Source organism: Strix aluco, chromosome Z, assembly GCF_031877795.1.
Source record: "Strix aluco isolate bStrAlu1 chromosome Z, bStrAlu1.hap1, whole genome shotgun sequence".
Taxonomy (NCBI): Eukaryota; Metazoa; Chordata; class Aves; order Strigiformes; family Strigidae; genus Strix; species Strix aluco.
This window is the reverse complement of record NC_133971.1, coordinates 43363074-43386561: the sequence shown is the minus strand read 5'-3', so window position 1 is coordinate 43386561 and position 23488 is coordinate 43363074. Positions and strand designations below refer to the sequence as shown.

The 23488-nt window shown below is 53.7% G+C and overlaps 1 long non-coding RNA gene across 1 annotated transcript in view; it reads right to left on the bottom strand.

The window, feature by feature from the left end:
- Window positions 1–9592: 9592 nt before the first annotated feature.
- The window catches only part of LOC141918068 (uncharacterized), a 132856-nt gene continuing 118960 nt past the window's right edge, over window positions 9593–23488 (bottom strand). Inside the window, exons 2-3 of the long non-coding RNA XR_012621561.1 lie at window positions 9958–10077; window positions 9593–9757 (exon numbers count right to left, since the gene is read on the bottom strand). This is a non-coding gene — a long non-coding RNA (uncharacterized LOC141918068). The remainder of the gene's footprint in view (window positions 9758–9957; window positions 10078–23488) is intronic.

Below are 23488 nucleotides of genomic sequence, written 5' to 3'. Positions count from 1 at the left end.
CAGGGAGAAGAAGAGGTCCAGACTTGATGAGTTACAGATGGTTCAGGAATAGATGGAATCTAAAAAGACTCCAAAGGAGCGCAGGCATTCGTTTTCCAGGTAACTGCTTTACATGTCTGTAACGGAGAAGAAGGCTGTCTAGAGTGAAGGCAAGTTGCTACAAGTATACTTGAAATTGCTAATGTACATGGACCTGTAAAGTAGAACATTTAGCTTTAATGTTAAGCATCACTTGTGTTTTACTAGCTTTTATTTTTCCCATATTTTACTGCAATGTATATAATTTCATTTATACTGTTTTCCTAACTACCCTCATTACCCACTTGTAAGATGTTTTGAAACCTTTAACTCCTTGCCTAGTGGAGATAAGTATTTTGCTGATTAAGGATATCAATTAAACTCAGACACCAGAGTGAAAAGAGCAGGCGTATTTACTAGAAATAACTAAATAATGTAACAGAATAATACAGAAAACATACAGTAAGAAAAGACAGAACAGTGCACTTAAACAAATAGGAAAATACAGGGTAATGCATCAAATCATTACTACCTGAGAGAGAGAATAGTGATTAAGAAAAATACATCACCACTTGCATACGTTACCATCATCCAGATCCGCAGTCGCTGGGCAGCCCCGGTTACAGCGAGGATTTGGAGAGCCTGTCCCGGCAAGTGGGAAATCCTACGCGGTGCGTCCACCCGTAGGTGAGGCTTCCAAAGTCGCTGTGAGCGGGTCCAGCCTTATATACCTAAAAATCAGTAAGCCAGAATAGCTGGCACCTTTGTTTTGAGCGGAAACATCTGGTTTTCATCTCACGTTAGGTTCCCCCCAGAGCCTGGCCAAGGCTTAAGGGAGAAGCTAAGGGAGTTTCCCTGCTGGTCTAATTAATTTATGAGCAAGGTCACAAGGCCAGACAACTGTTTCTGTGGCCTTGTTATCTTGCTCACACATAAAGAAATATAAGGATACATTCAACATAGACATGTTTTATGATGTTTAGCTATATCTTCTATGCATATTTCACTAATGACTACACACGGAGTTAGCAGTTTCAGTTCAGGGCCTGTTGCTCAGGCTTCAGTATTCCCACCCTTTACATCAGAATAGTTGGTTTGCTATAACTTAGTATAATACCTATTAGCACAATGGTTATCAGTTATAAAATGCACAGGATTCATCTATAGGTCAACTCTGGCTTGGGCTTATTGTCCAAGCCTTAGCACTTCAATAAGACAGACCTTGGACACTCTGAAAAACTCCCTGGGTACATCCCTGATAACAGGAACCTAAAAACAAGTGTCTAAGAAGACACCAGTGTTAAGTGACTGGAAGCTGATCTAAACTAACCTCCTTGGAACAAACAGGAGCCGAAGGACAGATGAGGTCACTCCGTGACGATGTATGGACACGGGAAACCTGAAGTTCAACTAGTGGACAGTGTGAGGAAGACGATGTGGACCACTAAGGCGGGGAGAAGACCCTCACTCTATTTTTACTACACACGCTCAGACTATGCAGCTCATCCTGAGTACCATCACACAACACATGCGGGACAACCAGATGATCAGGCCCAGTCAGCATGGGTTTATGAAAGGCAGGTCCTGCTTGACAAACCCGATCTCCTTCTACGACAGGGCGACCTGCTTATTGGATGAGGGAAAGGCTGTGGATGCTGTTTACCTTGACCTCAGAAAGGCCTTTGACACCATTTCCCACAGCATTCTCCTGGCAAAACTGGCTGCTTGCGGCTTGGATGGGCACACGCTTTGCTGGGTAAAAAACTGTCTGGATGGCCGGGCCCAAAGAGTTGTGGTGAACGGAGTTAAATCCAGTTGGCGGCCGGTCACGAGTGGTGTCCCCCAGGGATTGGTTTTGGGGCCACTCCTGTTTAACATCTTTATTGATGATCTAGACGAGGGGATCGAGTGCACCCTCAGTAAGTTTGCAGATGACACCAAGTTGGGTGGGAGTGTTGATCTGCTCGAGGGTAGGGAGGCTCTGCAGAGAGACCTGGACAGGCTGGAGCGATGGGCTAAGGCCAACTGGAGGAGTTTCAATAAGGCCAAATGCCGGGTGCTGCACTTGGGCCACAACAACCCCCAGCAGTGCTACAGGCTTGGGGAGCAGTGGCTGGAGAGCTGCCAGTCAGAGAGGGACCTGGGGGTGTTGATTGACAGCTGGCTGAACATGAGCCAGCAGTGTGCCCAGGTGGCCAAGAAGGCCAATGCCATCCTGGCTTGTATCAGCAATAGCATGGCCAGCAGGGACAGGGAAGTCATCTTGCCCCTGTACTCGGCACTGGTGAGGCCGCACCTTGATGACTGTGTTCAGTTTTGGGCCCCTCACTACAAAAAGGACATTGAATTACTCGAGCGTGTCCAGAGAAGGGCAACGAAGCTGGTGAAGGGTCTGGAACACAGGTCGTACGAGGAGCAGCTGAGGGAACTGGGGTTGTTTAGTCTGGAGAAGAGGAGGCTGAGGGGAGACCTCATTGCCCTCTACAGCTACCTGAAAGGAGGGTGCAGAGAGCTGGGGATTAGCCTCTTTAACCAAGTAACAAGCGATAGAACAAGAGGGAATGGCCTCAAGTTGTGCCAGGGAAGGTTTAGACTGGATATCAGGAAGCATTTCTTTACAGAACGGGTTGTTAGGCGTTGGAATGGGCTGCCCAGGGAGGTGGTGGCGTCCCCATCCCTGGAGGTGTTCAAGAGGCAGGTTGACATAGCGCTGAGGGATATGGTGTAGTTGGGATCTGTCAGTGCTAGGTTATCGGTTGGACTGGATGATCTTCAAGGTCCTTTCCAACCTAGATGATTCTGTGATTCTGTGATTCTATGTAAATGGATTCTGAGAACCCATTAGCATAAGACTGCCTTTTCTAAGAAATCTGATGCATATGTATGTTTTGGTGTATGTTAGTCAAGAATTTTGTTAGTAAGTGCGGCACTTGTGGTGGAGCGATCCCCAGTGCTGCCCAGCGCTGCGAATAAAGAATCCCTGCTGAACAGTTATACTGACTGTGGAGTGAAGCTCTTTGTTTCAAGAGGAATCAGGAGGATCTGCACTGCCCCTCTCCAGATGGATGGGGTGATTCCGGGGGTTAGCAGGGAGAGGAGTTCCGTATGTAGGTTACTAGCTCAGCTACGGCAGAGATTACAGTTGGCTGAGAGTTACAATTTGGCAGCAGTTGCTGAGGAGCAGGTGTCTCTCTCACTAAGGCTTCTCTGCAGTGACACCCTTCACCTCGGGATGCAGCGAGTAGATTCTCTCTCCATGTTTTAAGGTTTCTCAGTCCTTGAAATGAGACCTGAGAGGCCTCTGTGGGTTTTCTCCTCCTCCAGCTCCAAAGTGAGCTCTTTATCACTTTATCATGCTGTCGCTGCCACACAGCTTTGAACAATGAAGGATTAGGGGGAAACAGTGAATGAGGGTGCTTTTATTTTTGGGTGGGGGGGTGGGGGGTGGAGGGTTGGTGCTGAAGAGGAGAGCTTCTTTTTTCTTCTCTAGCAGTCTTGACCCCTTGGAACCACCAACACCCCCCCCCCCCCGAGCCCCCCAAAATTGCTGAGGACCCCCAGAAACCCCTTGAGGCCCCCCAAAATAGTGGGGATGCCCTCAAGCTCCCCCTAGGACCCCCAAAACCCCCTGAGGTGCCCCAAAATCAGGGGGTCCCCCCAACCTGGGACCCCTAGCCCCTCTGGGACCACCAAAACCTCCCCAGGACCCCCCAAAATTGGGAGGACCCCCCTTAACTCTCCCGAGACCCTCAGTTTCCCATTTGGAACCAACCCCCCATTCCTACTGTCTCCTGCAGGGGTCTGGGGAAGGTCCCAGGGATGTCAACCCCCTTGTGCATCCCCAGTTCCCCCACTGGGACCCCCAAACCCCTCCTCCACATCCCTACTGTCCCCTGCAGGAGCTCTGGGGGGTCCCAGCACTGTCACCCCCCCACACCCCCCAGTTACCCCACACACTGTGTCCTGCTGTCCCCACCACCCCCTGCAGGATTTTTGGGGGGGTCCCACCGATGCCACACCCCTATCCCTGCACCCCCAAACTCTTGAGGACACCCGGGAAGGGGGGGCTTCCCAATGCCCCCCACAACCACTTCCCTCAGATTGGGGAGCCTGTTGTCACCCGTGTGTGTCCCCCACCCCCCAGGAAGGGGACCACACCAGGTTGACGAGGAAAGTCACCAACAGCCTCCACTTGTACATCCACGGCATTGACCAGGATGGGGGACACAGGGGCACGCCGGAGGGGCCATGGGGACACCCCACACACACCACTCAGGGTCTCCTGGAGGTCCCCAAATTGTCACCCTGGGCATGGGAGGGGACATGGGGACATTCCCAAGGTGTCCCCCACGTTGATACCTTGAGGGACCCCAAGGTGACTCTTAGTGATGCTCCCGTCCTCGGGGTGTCCCCCACGTTGACACCCCATGACTTTGAGGGGACACAGGAGGCCCCAAGCTGGCTCTTGGGGACATCCCTCTCCCTGGGGTGCACCCCACTTTGATGGCCCACAACTGGGAGGGGACCAGGATGTCCCCAGGGTGTCTGTGGTGACGTCTCCAACCCTGGAGTGTCCCCAACATTGACAGCTGTCACATTAAAGGGTAATTTGAAAGAAAATAAACCCCCTTGTGTCCCAGTTCATCCTCAGGTGTCAGGGGGGCTGGGGGCAGCTACGTTTAGATTCTGAGTGATACCAACTTGTCACTGTTCTTGTCACTTGCTCCGTCCAACCTCCACCCTCCCGCGTGACTCTGGGCTTGGGTTTCCCTCCTACAGCACCTCGACTCAGCCCTGACGCCCACTGGGAAGGGTGCTGGGACAAGGGACCATCCCAAACTCCTCCCCCAGGATCCATCACAGAACAACAGACCCCACTCCAGAATGTCTTGTGGCAGACTCGGTCACAAGAGAGAAAACAACTTTTTATTGCAAACAGCAACGCTGGGGGCCCCAAAGTCAGCGGATCAGGCGGTGACAATGAATCGGCACCTGCAAGGAGAGAGTCAGAAAGCTCTGGTGAGTCCCTGGCGGCAGGAAGAGGCAGGGTTGTGCTGCCCTCTCTGGGGAACACCGTGTGTGAGGAATTGCTGACGGCCCAGAGCAGAGAGCTGTTGCTGGCGCTGGCTACGGGGTGGCTCTGGCGCCTCGTCCCCCGGGCAATGCCCTTCGAGCCCCGAGCGCGCGCAGAGACGCGCAGTGCCCCTGTGCCACGCCGCAGGGCTCGGCCGGGAGCCCCTGGGCCCTGCCAGGGAGTTATTTCCAGACCCCGCGCAGCACCGTCCCTCGCTGTCCCTCGCCAGCGCGTTGGGCTGACGCAGAGGAGTGTGGAGAGGTGTGAAAGTTGGGCAGAGAGCCCGGCACGCACCTGGGCTGCCCGACCTGCTGCGCCTTCCTGCGTCTTTTCGCTGGTCCGTCGCCAGAAGCACCTTCTCTCTTCCTCCTCTTCTTTTCCACGCAGCTTTCGCTCTCTTCTCCCCAGGCTTCTCTTCTCTTCCGGCTCCTCTTCTTCTCCTCGTCGTGGGCAGAGCCTGCAAATCTTTCCATCCCACAGCGGGATTAGATAGGGAAAGCCACGACCCACTGGAGTCAGTTCTGATTTTAACCAAAGCGAGCTCATTTTACCTTCTTTCCTCTGGAAACCTGGCCAGTTGTTCTGGGCGCCCCAGGGAGTCTGCCATGCTCTCAGGGGTGGCTCGAGGCAAAGCTGGCGGTGCCTAAACCAGAAATGTCACGGTTGGCATGTGGCAAGGGGTGACCTGGAGTGGTAAGCGACTCTTTGCTAAATTGGTACCTGAGATCTCCAGAGGAGATGCCTTGGGCTGGTTTGCATCAGCCACAGTTCACACAGTTCCCCTGCTGACCCCCAAATAGACCTGAGGAAGCTCTGATGAAGTAGGGCCTGAGCAAAACCCCCCTGAAGTTGACAGCTGCTCCCCTCTGCCTCTTTGTAGGCATTTTGTGGGCCTTTGGTTTGATTAAGCACCTGCCGAGTGCATTTGAGACACAACCTTGCCAATTTCCCTTGCTATGTATCATCCCAAGGGGTGGAGGAATAACCCAAACCCACACCAGCTCTACTGCCAGGCAGAGGCACAGCAGCGACTCCCCTCCTACCCCAGACACGCTGTCACCGTGTTTGGGGAGCTGACGTACCTCTCCCACTTCAGACTCCACCGCCGTATCTCCCCCATCTTCCGTGAGGACACCGAGCAGAGAGGGGGGTGCATGCGGCAAAGCTTCTGCTCGGTGCTCGGTGTCCACTTTGCCTGCAGGGACACTTTTCTCTTCCAAACTCAGGTCTAGAAAGCAAAAGCATGTGCAACATGGTGACTTCTTGGAAGCAAACAGAGCTAAAGCAACCCCCACCCGAAGCCCTACACTTCTGTGGTCAGCCCTCCGATGCCCTGTCTGCATGCTTCAGCTCATCCTGCAGAGGAAGACGTTCATGTTTGGAGAGCAGTGGCAAGAGAGGCCACAGGACAAGCGGGGCTGAGAGGACAACACTCGATGCCCAGCCCTGTCAGAAGCAACACGGAGGTTTCTGGTGTCCCAAGGCCCAGCCGGTGCCAACCCTCAGTCCCCCCTCTCACCTCTGAATCTCTCCAGGGGGACTGGCAGCTCCTCGTCTGCTGGGCTGGAAAGGCTGCCCGCTTCCTCCTCAAAGAGATCCCTGCAGTTCTCCACCAGAAACTCCACCAGCACGTTCACCTGCACACATCAAACCGTGGGTCTCAATCCCTCTGCCTGACAAGGGACCAAGCAGCCTTTCCCACCCTTGCCCCCTGCTCCTGCCCAGAGGCTGTGGCTGTGGGGCTGCTCCTCCAGGCAGCCACCCCGACAGCATTTGCTGGTGGGAGGAGGCCTGCAGAGCCCTCTGCGCAGCCAAGCGCTGGTGGGCCGGGAAGGCTGCCCCGGCGGGTGGGGACGTGTACCTTGTGGGTCACCTCCAGCATGGCCTCCAGTGGGAGCAGGTCTGCGTGGGCTGGGCTCAGCAGGTTTGGCCCAACGCAGACAGCCAGGTTGCTGCAGCCCATCCTGCTGGTGGCTGCGTGGTGGCCGATGTGCTGGAGGAGGGACAGCAGCCGCTTCAGGAGGAGGAGGTTGGCTGCAGGCAACTTCTCGGCCACCCTGGGGGAACAGGAACACGGCGCTAATAAAGCAGATGTTGCCCACAGCGTTCCCCAGACTCGCCCGAGGCTGGTGGGAGCCAGCACAGCTTTTCAGGTGCTCTGGGCCAGCGGTCAGGGCTCCTGCTCAACAGGCAGGCTGTTGCCCACACTTACGCTCTCAGCTCCCTGATCTTCTCCTCCCTGCTGGCCTTCTGCATCGCCGCCATCCAGTCCTCATAGAGGTCAGTCACCAGGAGCTTGCAGGGGATGCTCCGGAGGAAGTCCTGCAAGGCCCAGGGCTCCAAGTGAGCATTTGAACACTCAGGGCCAGCCGGGAGCTCCTCCAGCCGCAGGGCAGAAGCGCTCACCTTCAGGATGGCGGCCAGCAGCAGCGCGGGCTGGCTTCCCAGGTCGACGTCTGCGCCGCAGTCCAAGGCCTCCCGCAGCTCCCGAAGCTCTGTCCCACCGGCGGCTCTCCGGAATATCCCCTCGGTCGCTGGTCCTTCCTGCTTCAGCACAGCCAGCAGCTCCTGCAGGAGAGGCAGGAGGACAGTTGCGTGGCTGAGGAGCCGCCTTCCAGCAGCGGTGGCCAGAGCACTGCCCCAGAGCTGGCTCCGTGCTGGGGGTGAAGAGCCCAGTGCCCCATCCTCAGAGCTCCTGGGGACACCCGCTGCCCCTCCGGAGACTGCGGAGGGAGCGCTGGGGACCCCCTGGACAGGCTGGCTGACCTGGATGGGCCGGGGCAGTGTGCCATCCTCGCAGAGGGCTGCCAGGGGCTGCCCAAAGAGCGCCCTGCTGCAGCCGGAGCCCGCCTGCCCTGGCGCCGGGACAGAGGCCGGGCTCCGCCGCAGAGCGAAGGGCCAGGGCAGCCCCCTCCACCTCCTGCTGCTGCTGCTGCTGCTGCTTCTGCTGTTGATCCCTCCTGCTGCAAAGGAAAAGAGAGCAAGAGCCCATCAGTGGATGCCGCCAGGCCAGCGCTCCCGGAGCCTGCCCTGCCCTGCCTGCAGCACAGTGCTGAGCAGTGAGGCAGGACAGGCAGGGAGCCGGCAGCTGGAACCACGGCTCCAGCTCAACAGCTCCGGCTCGGGGGTTCCTGAGAGCCTGGGACAGCCTGGCCCAGTCCTGGCCCTGTCCTCCTCCAGGCTGTGGGCAGCACCAGAGGCTGCGTGTCCCTGCAGAGCCACGTCCATCGGCTGCTGCCCAGCGCTGTCCTTCCTTCTCTGGCTGACGTCCTCCCTTGGGCTGCCCAACCTGCACAGGGACACTCAAGGGACAAGTGAGCACAGCCCAGCTGCTTGCAGGAGGGTCCTTTCTTTCCCAAACTCACCTGGTGAGCGGCAAACTCCCCCTTCACTGCTAGACAGGACTGTTGGAGGCCCTTGCTTGAGATCAGCCTGCAAGAACCCGGCACCAGCAGCCTGAGCACCGCGGAGTGGGGACCCTCTGCCCTCCTGGGCTCTCTGACCCGTGTGGCAGGTTTCCTCCCAGTGCCACCAGCAAGGATATGCCAGCATTCCTGGTGGCTCCTCAACCCTCCCCACTCCCTGAATTGCACCAGGGGACCCTCCCTCCCTCCCTCCCTCCCTCCCTCGCAAGCTCACCCCACTGCATGCCCATCCCTGCACCCCAGCACAGCCAGAGGGGAAAGGCAGCCGTTCTCACCTCTGACTGGTGCTCCACCAGCCTCTCCAGGCTCCTGGTGCTGAACGGCCTCCACTGGCAAGAGAGAAGCAGCGGCAGAAGGTGAGCAGTGATGCCTGTGCTGCTCGGCTGGAGGAGCAGTGCTGGGGACAGCGCCCAGGCCAGACAGACACTCACGGCATGGCGGCGGCTCAGCTTCTCCAGGAGCTTGAGTGACGGGACAAGGGTCACTCGGGGCTTCTTGGCTGCGTCGGGTATCCTGTGCACCGGGAAGGGACAGAGCTGGGTGAGCCCCAAGCCGCCTCTTCTCTCTCATCAGGCAGCTCTCCCCGAGAGCTGCCCACAGCCGCGGGGGCACCTCTCCCCAGCTGGGGAGCTGTGTTCCCCCATCTGGCTGTGGCTGCAGCACCCCCCAGCTTACCCCAGCAATGTCTGCACCCACAGCTCCTTCAGCGCCTGGGAGCTGCAGCAAGAGGAGAAACAGCGTCAGGCCCCGCTGCCCCCCAGCCCGTGGGCAGAGGCGGATGCCTGCACAGCCCTGCCCCCTGGGGAAGGACACAGGGGCAGGACGAAGCGCCATGGGGCGGGACAGAGCTGCTGCCCAAGCCCTGGCTCCCTCTGTCCTGCCACAGCACCTGCTTTGGCCCTTCCCTTCTGGGGATCAAAAGGTGACCAGGGGATGCAGGACGCAGAAATGCCCCCCATCCCTCCCTGCCGGCGTGCTGCCCGCTCCCTGCCCAGGCTCTGCACGGAGGGCAGAGGCCCTTCACAGGAACCTCTCCTGCCCGGCCGTGGGATGTGGCACCACGACTCACCCGAAAGTGGCAGTGCAGGAGCCCCTGGGCCAGAGGAAGATGAGGGAGCTCCTCTCCTCGCGGCTGCCGACACCCTCCACCTCTTCCTCCCACGCCGCCTCCTTCCCGTCACTCAGCACCCACAGCTGGTCCAGGGCCAGGCGGAGCTGTGGGCGCAGGGTGGTGCCACCTCTGCAGAGAGCAGAGGCAGGCAGTGAGCTGGAGGTGGCCTCCTTGGGGTGCCCCCCCGGGCAGAGCCCTGCTCCCCTCCTGCCCTTGGGATGGGCATTGGTGCATCCAGCACACAGGTCCTGGGGCCGGGGGCCAGGGTGTCCCAGCCGTTGAGCCGGGGCCAGGGATGGGGCAAGGGCAGCTCGGTCGGAGGGTCTTACCGCAGCTTGGTGACCACCAGTTCCTCCTGGAGGAGGAGAAGGCGCCTCTCGCTCCTCTTGCAGCCCCGGGTCAGCTGCACGTCTGCGCTCAGCACCGGCTCTGCATCGGCGAGAGCGTCCCTGCGGAGCAGAGCACGGCAGGCATCAGAAAGGCCGCTGCTGCGGGGCCCGGCCGTGCCCCCCTGTCCCCAAGCCACGGGGGGAGCCCACCTGGAGCCACAGCAGCCGTTGGCCTGGCCCATCCTGCCCGGGACAGGAGGACCCTCGCTGTGCACCAAGGATGCGGCCCAGCCGGTGACAGCGAGGATGGGAAGCGGGTTGCCGGAGCCTGGTCAGCGCTGCTCGGCCAGACCCTGCCTCCTCCCAGTGCCGCTCTGTGCCAGCACAGCTCCGTGCTGCCGGCGCTGGGGGCTGTTGGCTCCAACTGATTGACAGCCCAGCCCCAACGGACAGTGGGAGGGGCCACGGGCTGGGCGTTCTCTCCAGCATGGCCCCGCCTCTCTAGCATGGCCCCGCCTCTCTTGCCCTGGGGAGCCCAGCGCAGGACGGAGCAGAGGGAAGGACCCCTCCTCCTTCCACCTGCTGGCAATGCCTCTTGCCTTGGGCTTCCCCGCTGGCTCCCGGGCTCCAGCTGCACTTGGTGCCGCTGCTCACCACCCTCTGGCCTTGGCTGGTCAGCCACTTTCTACCCACCTCCCCCTCTCCTCAGCCAGCCCACGCTGCTTCAGCGTCTCCACGGGGCTATTCTGGCAGACGCTGCGGAAAGCCTTCCTCACGTCTGGGTGGACAGTGGCCACCGCACTCCTCTCGTCTCCCCAGCCAGTCATTTCACCACAGAAGGTTATTAGGTGGGGCCAGCAGGGTTTCTCCTGCTGACTCCATGCTGACGCCTAGTTCCAATGACCTTCGTTCCTTCATGTTTCCAGGACGTGCTGCGGCATTCCCAGCACCTCCATGAACACAGAAGCCCCTTTTCTCATCCAATATAATAATACAATAATATTATAATAATTATAATAATAATATAATGGTGCCTGGGACACACACACACACACACACAGAGTGACAGAGAGGGGTGTCTTGGGAGGAACCAGGCACCTGGGGAGTCCCCAGCTCCACTCTGAGGGAACCCAGGTGTCCGGGGGGTACCCTGGTGTGTGGGGGGTCACTGGAGTGGAGGTTGGCCACGGGGGTGTTTGGGGAAGTTTTGGGGTGATTTGGGGTACATGGGCTGATTTGGGATGATATGGGGGGCTTGGGGGCATATGGGGAGGTTTTGGGGGTGATTTAGGGTATATGGGGGTTTTTGGGGTGGTTTTGGGGGATATGGTGTTTTGAGGGGATATGAGGGTTTGGGGAGTGATTTGGGGGGTATAGTGGTTTGAGGGGATGGGGGGGTGATTTGGGGTATATATGGGGGTTTGGAGGGATATGGGCAGGTTTTGAGGTGATTTGTGGGGATATGGGGAGATATGGGGGATTTAGGGGGGATTTGGGGGGGTTGGGGGGTATGGGAAGGTTTTGGGGGTGATTTAGGGGATATGGGGAATTTTGGGGTGATTTGTTGAGATACGGGTGGTTTTGGGGTCATATGGGGATATGGGGGAATATGGGGTTGTTTTAGGTTTATTTGGGGGGTTATGGGGGTTTTGGGGGATGTGGGGGTGGTTTGGGGGGATATGGGGTTTTTTGGGGGTGATTTGCTGGGATATTTGGGGGTTTGGGGGGATATGGGGGATATAAGGGGGACTTTAGAAGGATATGGGGGTTTTGGGTGTAATGGCAGGTTTTGAGATGATTTTTGGGGATATAGGGGAGATATGGGGGGTTTTGGGGGGGTTGGGTGGATATGGGGGGTTTGGGGGCTTATGGGGAGGTTTTGGTGGTGATTTAGGGGATGTGGGGAGGTATTGGCGTGATCTGGGGATATACAGGATGTTTGGGGGTAAAATGGGGGATATGGGGAAGTTTTGGGGGGGTTTGGGGGGATATGGGGGGTTTTGGGGTGATTTGGGGGGATATGGGATGTTGGGGGGATATTGTGGTGTGATTTGGGGAGATATGGGTAGTTTTTGGGGTGATTTGGGGGATATGGGTGGGTTTGGGGTCATATGGGGAGGTTTTGGGGTTGATTTGGGATATATGAGGAGTTTGGGGGGATATGGGGGATATGGGAGGGGTTGGCGGGATATGGGTGGTGATTTGGGGGGATATGGGTGGTTTTGGAGGTGATTTGGTAGCATATGGGGAGGTTTGGGGGGATATTGAGTGGTGATTTGTGGGTGATATGGGGGTGTTTGGGGGTATATGGGGGATAGAAGTGGTATTTTGGAAGGATATGGGATGGTTTGGGGTGATATGTGAAGGTTTTGAGGTGATTTGGGTGTATTTGGGGAGATATGGGGCATTTAGGGGGGATTTGGTGAGATATGGGGGGGGTTGGGGGCATATGGGTAGGTTTGGGGGATGATTTAGGGGATATGGGTGGGTTGTGGGTTGATTTGGGGATATAGAGGAGGTTTAGCGGGTATAGTAAGTTTGTGGGTGTTATGGGGGTGGTTGAGGGGATATGGGGTTGATTTGGGGTTTATGGGGGTTTTGGAGGATATGGGGGATATGGGGGTGTATGGGGAATTTTAGGGGTGATTTGGGGATATATGGAGGGGTTGTGGTGATATGGGGGTATATGGTGGGGTTGGGGGTATATGGGGGTGATTTGGGGGATATGGGGGATTTTGGGGGTGATTTGGTGGTATATGGGGGGTTTGGATGGAATATGTGGGGGAGACCTGGGGGATATGGGGGTGTTTGGGGGATATGGGTGATATAAGGGTTATTTTGGAAGGATATGTGGGGTTTTGGGGTGCTATGGGAAACTTTTGAGGTGATCTGGGTGGATTTGGAGAGATATGGGGGTTTGGGGGGTTATGGGGAGGTTTTGGGGTTGATTTAGGGGATATGGGGTGTTTTGGGGTGATTTGGGGAAATATGGGGGGTTTGGGGGTGATTTGGTGGGATATGGGGTGGTTTGGGGGGATATGGGGGATATAAGAGGTGTTTTGAAATGTTATGGGGGTGTTTATCCCCCACAAGATCCCTCCCAGTACCCCAGCAGCCCCCACTGGACCCTTCTTGCACCCCATTACTGTCCCCCAGGACCCCAATATCTCCCCCAGAAACCACCCCCAGGAGAGGGTCATTAGACACTCCCCCCCCCCTCCCCACCCCCAGACACTAATAACCCCCTGAACTCCCCCATGACCCCAATAACACCCCCCAAGCACCAAGACCCTCCACCAATACCTCCCTCAAAACACCCCCAGGACCCCAGTACCTCCCCCAGAACCCCCTCCAGGATGTCCCCAATCCCCCCACCTCAGACACCAATATCTCCCTCAAGACCCCCCCCGAGGACCCCAATAACCCTCCCAAACCCCTCCAGGACACCCCCCACCCCCGACTCCATTACACTCCCTCTAGGACCCAAATAACCCCCTCAGGACACCAATAACTCCCACAACTCCCACAGAACCCCAATAACACCCCCCCAAGAATCCCCCCAGCTCCCAAATCCCCCACTCACGGCACAGGCAGGAGTGTGGGCAGGTGCTGGGGGGGGACAACGTGCTGGAGCCCCCCCGGGGGTCCCCTGGCCCCCACAGGGCCTACTTCCTGCTGACAGTCTGCGAGGGCCTATGGTCTGCAGTGAGGCGGCCTAGGCAGGAGGTCCTCCAGCTCTCTGTGGTCTGCACTGAGGGATGTTCCAGGAAGAGAGTTTGGTTCACCCAGCAAGTGGGAATTCCTCCTTTTAAAACACTCGCTTTGTTCTGGACGGCTGAATGAATAGTCTTCCTGCAAAGGTGGCACCAGCACCAGCACCAGCACCAGCACCAGCACCAGCACCAGTGGTGGTGGCTCCGGCCTAGCAGTGGGTGAGTGCAGGGGCTGGGGCCGATTTCCCTGGAGGGGGTGGTGGGATCCCCGGGGAAGGGGAAGCTTTGTTCTAAAAACCCAAACTTTTTCATGGTTCTGATTTTTTTAAAAAAAAGTTTTGTTGTCACAGTTCGGGCTGTTCAGACTTCTGTCATTACCAGGTGTTGAATTGGCAGCTGACAACCCCAGAGGTCTCGCTTCTGTCTCACCATCTTCCACATCACACCAGCTGTTCCTGTGTGGTTCAGCTGTGTGCATTGCTGAGGCGCCTGCACACATTCCTCTCTATCCCATTGTTTCCTACGGGAAAAATGGAATTGGGAACAGTTGCACTTTGGGGATTCCATCCTGGGCAGGCGATGGGATGTGCCTGAAACTGTAGTTTGACTGTGTGGGGAATTATTGCAGAACCAGAGTGTAGGGTTGGGGAGTCAAAATGTTTCAGCAGCAATGAAGAGAGAAGTATGGGAAGGTTTCAGCTGCCAGCCTGCACACACTGGGTGTGCATGTACTCGAATGCACGGCTGCATTGCCCCAGGCTGCAGAGGTTATTGTGTAGAAAAGCCCTTGGTTAGTGGAATAATTCTCTGTTGGAATAAATCTGCATCTGGGCAGCGGAATGGGATATTTACCTTGTGACACAGAGGTACCTCTCGGGCAAAGCAAAATACTATGTGATTTTTTTTTATGAATGTTCATTTTCATTCTGATTTCATGCAGCCTGAACTGTTTTGTCAAATCTTGACTGTTCTCCCCAGCTGTCTATCACCGACTCTCATGCTTTGATGGCTCTTGTCACAGACAGCCTGGTAAAAAGATCTTGGTTATTTTCTCTTTCCTTTTTTTCCCCTTTGAGAAGTCTCATGAACTTTTTGCAGCTGTCCTGACTCTCCTTCCCTGTCCTCACTGAGCAGCAGTGTGGCAGTTAGAGCTGGCCACCCCTGGGAGGAGGTGTGCTCTGCTGGCTGTTAAAGAGTTGGCAGTGCTGTGCGCTGTGCTCATCTCCAAAGCTTCTCTGCTCTCCCTGGGCAATGGATTTTAGTGTTCTGCCGCTCCAAGTACAGTAACATCTGTACAGATACAGAACCTCTAGTTCATGGATTGGGTTCATGAAGCCCTGATTCTTTTGATCTCCTTTGGAAGCTCCATTGTCCCACATTTTCTCTCTCCCCTCTTCTCTGTCAAACTGTTTCACAGCTGGCCTTCTTCCCCAGGCTTTGCCTCATCCCCTAGTCAGACCCGAGTTGTTCAGTTCCTGCAGGCCCAGCGGCTGTAGGGGGATCTGAGCTGCTCAGAGACAGCAGGGCCTGATCTCTAAAGGAAGCAGATTTTGTGGTCTGACTCTGATCTTGCTGAAGCTGCTTTTGTCACCCTTTCAGAAAACCAACCGAGGGCTGAATCAGAGCTGGTGGTTTGCTGAAGGTACCGAAGAATGGGGGGTTTAGAAGCCAATGCCTAATCCCGTGGACAACCTTAATGCTGTTGCTTTGACAACCTGTAGGAGGTATTTTATTGTGGGTTTTGTGTAAGGTGCTATAAAGCAATCCTATGCAGCTGGAAGCCAGAGGCAAGACTATTTATTTCAGAGCTTTGAAGATCTGTACTCCTGTGACAGCTGTCTCGCTGCTGCAGTGGTTGGGTTTTATTTTGCTTTGGAAAAACTGAACAAAAATTTTCGTTCCATTTCCTTTTCCCTGAGGTGGGAGAATTCCTGGAAGTCTCCAAATCGAGTTAAGGGGTGTCTTCATCTTTTTTCCCTGGACTGGGCTGAGTGCAGCTCCCAGAAGGGCGGGGTTTGGAAGGCTGGGAGCGCTGACCCGACCAGTCCGAGAGGACTCCTGACAGCAGGGCTGGGCTGCAGCTGTGGCTGCAGGTACTGCGGGGAGATGCTGGATGTCTGGGTGGGCTGACCTGGCTGGTTTGGTTGTTTTGAGGGCGCTGTACTCTCTGCACCAGCTGCTAATAAGGTGTTTTCTGTCGGCAGGTCTGGTGGCCCATCAGTCTGTGTTCTCAGAGATGAGCCCACAGGAGTCCCTCGCTGGGTCTTGGCTGCAGAGAGCTTTGTGGTATCTTGACAGTGTTTGATATTTCCCAGACAATGCTTAAACCTGCCAGTTGACGCTATTTAACACTCTCCTCTGTAAGAGCCTTCCAGCGGTGATGCCTATCAACTCTGGCTTTCCCTTCAAGGAATTGTTATCAAAAGCTGCTGTTATCTTTGTCACTCACCAGATGCCACCAATGAATCTCTACTTTTGTTGCTTTGGGCTTTTACATGTTGCCTTTAATTAGGATGTGTGCTCTTCTGTCCAGGGGCTGGTGGGCAGCTCTCTGGTGACCAAATCCAGGAGAAAACAAGAGGGTTTACTGTATTACCTCTTGTACTTGAAGGAACAATCCTTTAGCCCGGGTGTCTTTGGACATGTCTTTTGGGAGGGGGCTACCAGGCCTCCAAATCCAGCAGTTTGTCAGTTTATTCTTTGTCCTGTTTGTGTTTTGCTTCTGGCCCTTAATCTGCAGCAGCAGATTGGGGCTGCGTGATGCACAGAGGTTCAGGGCAGGGTTACCTGTTCCTCCAGGACAGGATCTGCTGATTCAGCTCAGTATTTTAAGCAAGATGGAGCCGAATGAATCCTCCTCGTAGCAAGAGCTGGTAGCCAGGATGGATGAGCAGTTCATTCGCAGTTGCTTAAACACTGAAGGAAATTCTATTTGTAATTTAAAAATTGCTTTCTTAACCAATGTTTAGCATCTTGGGGTCTCAAGGGTTAAAATACCTCTGGCAACTTGGATCAGTGTATGGGGATTTAAAAGTGCTCTGGATTAAGCAGGCAACTGAGTTAAACTGCATTTAGCTGATTCCCTGGCTGTGAATAATCCAGCCAACCCTGTGCTGAAGACATCTGGGGCTCGTCTGCTGTTCGCAGTGGAGGTTTCGGACCCTTTCTCAAAGATGTCACCGCTCTGTAAGTTACGGCTGTACTGACCAGAAGTTAGGAGTCACTTTGGGAGTGGCCCCTTGTGATGGAGACTGGAGACCTCTGCTCCTCTGTCCTGGACGTCAGGCAGTGGCTTTCACAGTGGTCCCATCTCTCAGCTCAGCTCTGCTTTCTGTCATTAGGATACAGCTTTGATTTGCCAGGGGTGAGTGAATTGGCACATCCCCTACTGCAGATCTGCACGAGACATACCCCTCTAGCAAGGTACAGGACACCCTTACAAATACAGAAAGCTAAACCTCCCACTAATTACTCAATGGGAATGCAGCAGGCAGAGCTTTTGGTCTAGATTGCATCCGTGCTGCTGTTAGCTTCAGGAAGCCAGTGCTTCCAGCACTGCATCTTCCTCCGCGTTCTCCCCCATGCCCTGGGCAGATCTCTGTTTCAGGGTTGGCCCTGCTGTTCCATGAGCTGTGCCCTCTAGGTGTGGTTATCAAGTGTTAGCACAGACCTTGGATTCTGCGCTGTGTTATTGCAGTGGTTGTGTCAGTCAGATGTGGACAAGTTCTGAGTGCAGGTGTGTGGTGACTAGTCCCCGTTATTCGGCCTTGACTGCAGGAAGAACTGAACCCCTTCAGCCTTCTCAATCTGGGTGGCGATGAGTGATGGAAAGCAGTTGCATACTTTCAAGGGATCAGTGAAAGGAGGATCCTTTGCTCTGCTCCCTCAACTAAAATGCTCTGCTGGCAAGCAGCAGCTCTGGGTTTGCCTTGATTATTGCAGTGACTGCTTGTTGTGTTTAGTCTGCTGCGCTGTTATAAGCAGTCTCTCTGCGAGCAAGAAACTTGTGAGTGGCTGAGCTGAGATTTCCAGGTTCCTGATGAGAGGAAAGGCTGTCCCAGCCAAACTGGAGTTGGGTTCCTGATTGCACCCAGATAGAAAAGATTATTCATCCAGTGGGAAAAAAAAAACCAATCCAGAACTGCTGTTTTATTGAGTGTTTGGCATAGCTTAGCTGAGCAGATCTTGGCGCTCAGTACGAGTTACAGCTCTGCTTCTCTGAGCCCATGAGCTGGGCTCACTTACAGCTGGCCTGACTCTCAGGAATGCTACCTGCTTTCTGACTTTTCCTGCCTTGTGGGCCTTGGGGGCTCGAGAAACCCTTTTCCTCCTTTCCCTTCCATCAGCCCATTTACCACATGCTCTACTATCAGGTTTTTTGGGACTCTGGCCTCTCCTCAGTATTTTCTGGCTGAAAGAGTTTGGTTTGTACAAGCAACTGTCTGTCTGGATGTCCATCTCTGACTTGCTCTGTCTGTACTCAGCTGACAGACCAGGAAGTGGAACGGGCATCGCTGCTTCCCAGTTAACCCCCTCCTACCACTGCAGGGAGCTCCGGGTGGCCTTGGGGGACCAGACCTTACCGTTCCTATAACGTAGTGGACCCTGACTGAGACTGGGACCTGCCCTTTCTGTGTCACTGCACCAACCATCACCTTTAGTTTTTCCAGGAAAGAGAAACACAAAGAGATGTAGCCCAACATACCAAAAAGTCAAATTCTTCCTCCCGACTTTGTGGCGAGAGCCAGTTCAGCCAGAATCACTGACATGCTGCCCTCTTCTCTTCTGGCTGGCACAAGTCTGGCAGCCTGTGTCTCCAAGGGCTTCTTACTGAAAAGGCCCCAGGGCAGACGTTAGCACTTTAAAGTACTTGGAGCAGACGTAAGTCTGCACCAATTTGTTGCAATCACCCATATTTAAAGGCAAGTGGTACCTTTTATTTCCATGGGATTATTGGTCCATGGCACATCTGGCACTCCTGTGCACAAGGTCGATGACCTCCCTGCCTTTCTGCTGTACGCTGGGTTTGGCTTTTATCTTTGGTAGGAAGCAACTGGCATTTTGGTCTCAGCAGATGGCTGCTTAAAAATAAAAAAACCCACCCAAACTAGGAGACTTTCTCTTCTTTTCCAGGAGCCAAGGACTTTGAAGGCACGTGCTGAGGTTCACTTCCAGAACAAGGGTCACAACACACAGTATCTCTTGGAGCCTGTGCTGTAGCTGAGGACAAACGTCTGGTAACTTTAAAGGCAGGTAAAAGTTTATTGTGATCCAGAGAGGTGGGGAATCTCCATCCTGGGAGACATTTAGCGCTGCTGGACGCATCCTGCACAATCTGTTTTAACTTTGAAATTGTCCGTTTTGCGCAGAGGGGTTGGACCAGAGACATCCAAAGTCTCTTCCTCCTAAATTTTTCCGTGTTTCTCTACCTGATCGTGCTGATGACCCATGCAGTCTGCTTTATGAGTGAAAGGAAGAGAAAAATCATTGTAAAACATGGAGAATTGTATCAATATTGCTGTCTGCTGCAAGCTCTGCCACGGAGCAGATGCTAGCTGCCTTTTCTCTTCTAGATGAATTTATTTGACTGGAAAGGCAGCTGCTGTTATTGTGAAGTGTCCGGATGAACCTGTACATAGACCTGGGGCAAGTGGGAATGACAAGGGGGGAATTTGGGAAGGCAGGGAGCCCATGCTGGCAGCAGCCCCTGCCCTGCTCAGGGACCAAGCAGGCCTCTGGGAGCGATGTGCTGGGGAGGAGCTCCTTGTATTGCTTCTTTCCTCAAGAGCAGCTGTTTCAGGCTTACCTGGATTACGACCATAATGAGAGAGGGTTTCTTGTTGGGCGTACATCCCCAGGAGGGGTTGCACTTGATGTCTGACCTTTGTTTTCATTTCATACCAGGTGTTTCTAGGCCTTGAAATTTTTCTGTGGGCTCAAGGGGACAGTTAAGTCAAAGAGGACGAGAGTAGGGAGACAGGATGTGTGCAAGGATTGTGCTTTTGTGTTGTAGCTTTTGTGGGAGACAGACAAGCTTTGTGGGTCAAGAACAGCAGGACTAATGATGGGCATTTCTGGAGGGTTGTGTGCCTTCAGAGCTCTCGGCAAATGTCAGCCAGTTTGTCTGCTGCCCTGCAAATGCCGCTCACTTCGAAGGAGAAATCCGACTGTCCCAAGTGAATCCTTCTCCTCAGCTGCTTTTCAGCTCACTTTGCCAGAGAGACTAAAAAAAGGGCTTCCCTTATGTGCAGGGACTGTGGATTGCATAGAGATACAGCCCAGCAAGCTTGAAAGCATGGAGGGGCCAGTCCAACCTCCCCAGGGCCCTCTCCCAAGTTCAGGGCAGGGAGGGACCAGTGTGTCCAACGAGACAGAAAAGCTCTCTGAGCTGTGGAGAGGAAGGAAGCTAAGCCCAGGGATCGAAGCTGCCATTATAGACTCAGATGTCCTGTCTGAAGGGAGGTTGGCTACCTCATCTGCTGCCTCTGCCTGGGGAGGGAGGGCTTGCAAAGTGGTGGAGGAGGGAGCTGTGTTCTGCCAGCAGCTGGAGCCTCCCAGAGTCAGCCTGCAAAGCTGTCACTGCTCTTGCTCGTGGAGAAGAAGTGTTACTGACAAGCTGGCTTCCTGACCAGTCTCCTTGCTGGGCTGGTTACCCAGATCTGCTCCGTAAGGAGGTTCATCAGTTCCCCTGCAGCCCAGCTATTCCTTGGGAGGGTTTGATGTAGCTGGCTTGGTTAATACCAGATGTATTTTTAATGAGATATCATTTGTAAAAGGGGTTGCCAGTGCTGGTGAGACCAGATCGGGAAAAAAAAAGTTTCCAAACAGGTTTGGAAACCTCTGTCTTCTAGTCATAGGAAAATTAAACAGAAGCCATCTTTCTGCGTTCAGCCCAGCGACGTACTGTGAACCTGTCTGGGAGAAATCAGCATCCAGTTCCTGATTATAAAGGTGGGAGCAACAGCCAGGGAGGGTTAAAAGAAGATATGTGCCTTGAGGCTCTGCTAAAGGGAAACCCTAGATATTTGTTTCTCAGTCAGAGGTTCAGCTGATGGATGCCTCTAGAAGGTCCTGGTGCCTGGGCATAATTTTACTTGCCCTGCTCTGTTTTTCTTTAGAGATGGAGGATGCTGAGGGCTGAAGGCACCAGCTGGGTGCTTGGTGCCCTTCTGTTTCCCTCCTCAAGGTTTTTAGGTGGGTGGCCAAGGCAGGAGGCAGGAAGTTGTTGATTTGTGGAAACAGACTTTACAACTCAGAGAGAGTTATACAGCAGGTATGTTTACTCCGGCACCGGGGTGCAAGGGAATTTCTCCACAAAGCTTGCACCCCAACAGCACATTTTACCGGAAACTTCTAGAGTGTGGATATACATATTCATTGGATTACATAACACAAATATCCATATGCATAAGTGAGGCTGCGTTAGCTCTAGAGGCTGGTGTCAGCAGTTTATGTTCTCTTTGCACCTGCGCATTGCCTCCTGGTGGGCATCTCTGGGGGTCTGTTGGAGGAAGGCTCACAGTCCTCCTCACCTTGTACTTTTCCTCGGAGCATGTGCAGATTCTCTTAGCCAATTTCTTGAATAACAAGAGTGGTTCCCACTGTTTTACCACCTCTATCTTATCTAAAAGCACCAGTCTATTAATTTCTACCGCCCATATATGGCTATCTATCCATTACAAAGACTAAACTTGCTAGAACACATCTGCTTTCCAAGGACAAGTCTCTTTCCAAGGACATGTCTCTTAATTTTGCCAAACATAGTAATTCTTGGTAAGTTTCCACAGAAAACTGCTTTGTTTTGATGAACACAGTAGCAGTAGCCCTTGGTAAGCTTTCACAGAACAGTCAGGGCAAGCAGGATTATCAAGCAATATTCAGAAGTCATTATAAGTTGCCATAAATTGCTATAAGTAAATAAGTTGCAAAGCAAGTGACCATTTCCTCGTATTAATTCCCCCCTTTTCTTTTTCCTAAGCAAATTCCTTTGCTGTATCAAAGCAGGTATTTGAGTACATATCTAACAATTGATCTTACCTAGAATTAGGGAGATATTATGTGTTAATGTATAGTCCCATGTACATACGATCCCTCCCCATAGTTTGATCATGCTGATAATTAATGTCCATCCTTTTTTTGGATTCGGAGCCTCAGGGGTCCAGTCGATTTTGATTTGCGTTGCTGTTTCAGGGCTCCTTTAACTTGAGTGTGATGTATCCACGATGATCGTTCTTTAATCTTGATAGCTTATGCTCTTGTTTACAGGACATCACCTGGGTCTGCTGAGGCTTCCTAGAATGCTTGAATACCTGAACTAGAGGCTGTGAGATAGGAGTGTGATTCCCGCAGGCCCTGCCGGGGATCCCAGCTCAGGTACCGGGACTTTGCTGCTGGGTTTGCTGGTGCCTGGAGGCAGAGATGTGCTGGAGAGGCTTGAGACATGGTGGCTGTTCCAGCCAGCACACCGCTCCTCACTGTTTGCAGGGACAGGATGGTCCCGGACGTGGCACAGTCCTCACATGTTGTCTTTCCTGATTGCAGATGAATTTCTTCCTGACAAAGGATCTCTTATTTACCAAGATTTCATCTGCTCCTGCTGTTTATTGCCCACCTGAAATCCTCCTTGTCTCCTGCTGGCCTTGTTGTTGTCCTTCCATGATCAGCCAGTTGTGACTTTGCCGCAGTGGGACGAGGGATGGAGTCGGATGGGTTCAGTGGTTGGCAGCTGACAGCTGCTTTTGGTTTCCATCTGTTCCCTTCTTCTCTTTTAATGAGATCGGGTGCCAGGATGCACTAGGAAGACTTTTCAGTGTGAGAGGAAGTCACAAGTGGGGTACTCAGATCCCTGTTTTCATCCTTGGCAGAGAGAGGCTGCTCAAACCAAACCTGCACCCTCTTGAGCTGCTCCTATAACAGACCTGGTAATGGGAAGCAAAAGCTCTGCCGTGAGGCTGACAGCTCCGGGTTGGGTGGGTCTGTCCTGCAACGCTGAGCCTTGAAGCTCAGAGATGCTTATGCTAGTGGTCACTGAGATGCAAACATGGCTGTTTCTGGACCCACTGGAGTGCCTATCTTTTAATTTTTTTATCCTCTTTTTTTTTTTTTTTTTTTTTTTTAATGTGGCTACTGTCTTGTCTTCTAAAATCCCAGCTGTTTTCAATGATATCAGTGGCTTGGCAGATTCATTCTTTCAGGCCTTTGGTGCTCCCTGCACAGACCGATCAGCATTTCTGATGAACCAGTCTGATTTCACGAGTGGCTCCACTCCTGCTTTGTGTTTTGAAGGGTTTTCCCCTCTGCTTTTGAGGCCGTGTGCTTATTACAGAGCTGTTTTTTCACGAGTGGGAAGGTTTCTCTCAAGGAGAATCTGCAGATGTTTGGGGCTGGTTTTGTTGCTGGCTCTTTGATTCATGGTAGTTCTTGGGATGTGTGAAGGGTGGGAAGAGGTTCAAAGGGAGAACCCGAGGAGCTCGTTTAACAGTTCAGCTTGGACGATCTCTATGTGGAAAACGAAAACTTGCCTTTCTGCTCCCACTGCCAGGATGTGATGTGCTGGGAGTCAGCATGGAGACCTCGATCACGTCAAAGCTGTGGAGTCTGACAGTACTTCCATGGCAGAGAGCAGAGGCTCTTTTGTGGGGTGCACTAGGTGCCCTGTTTAAAAATCATAAAACCCTGGCTCAGGTTCCAGCCCAGGATTGCCTCTGTGTGGCTGTTCTTTAACAAAACGCCCATTTTTTTTGGCAAAAGACTTTTGGATACAAATGCAGTCAAATATTTGACAAATCCAGCAATTGCTTTGGGATTTTGCTTGAGTT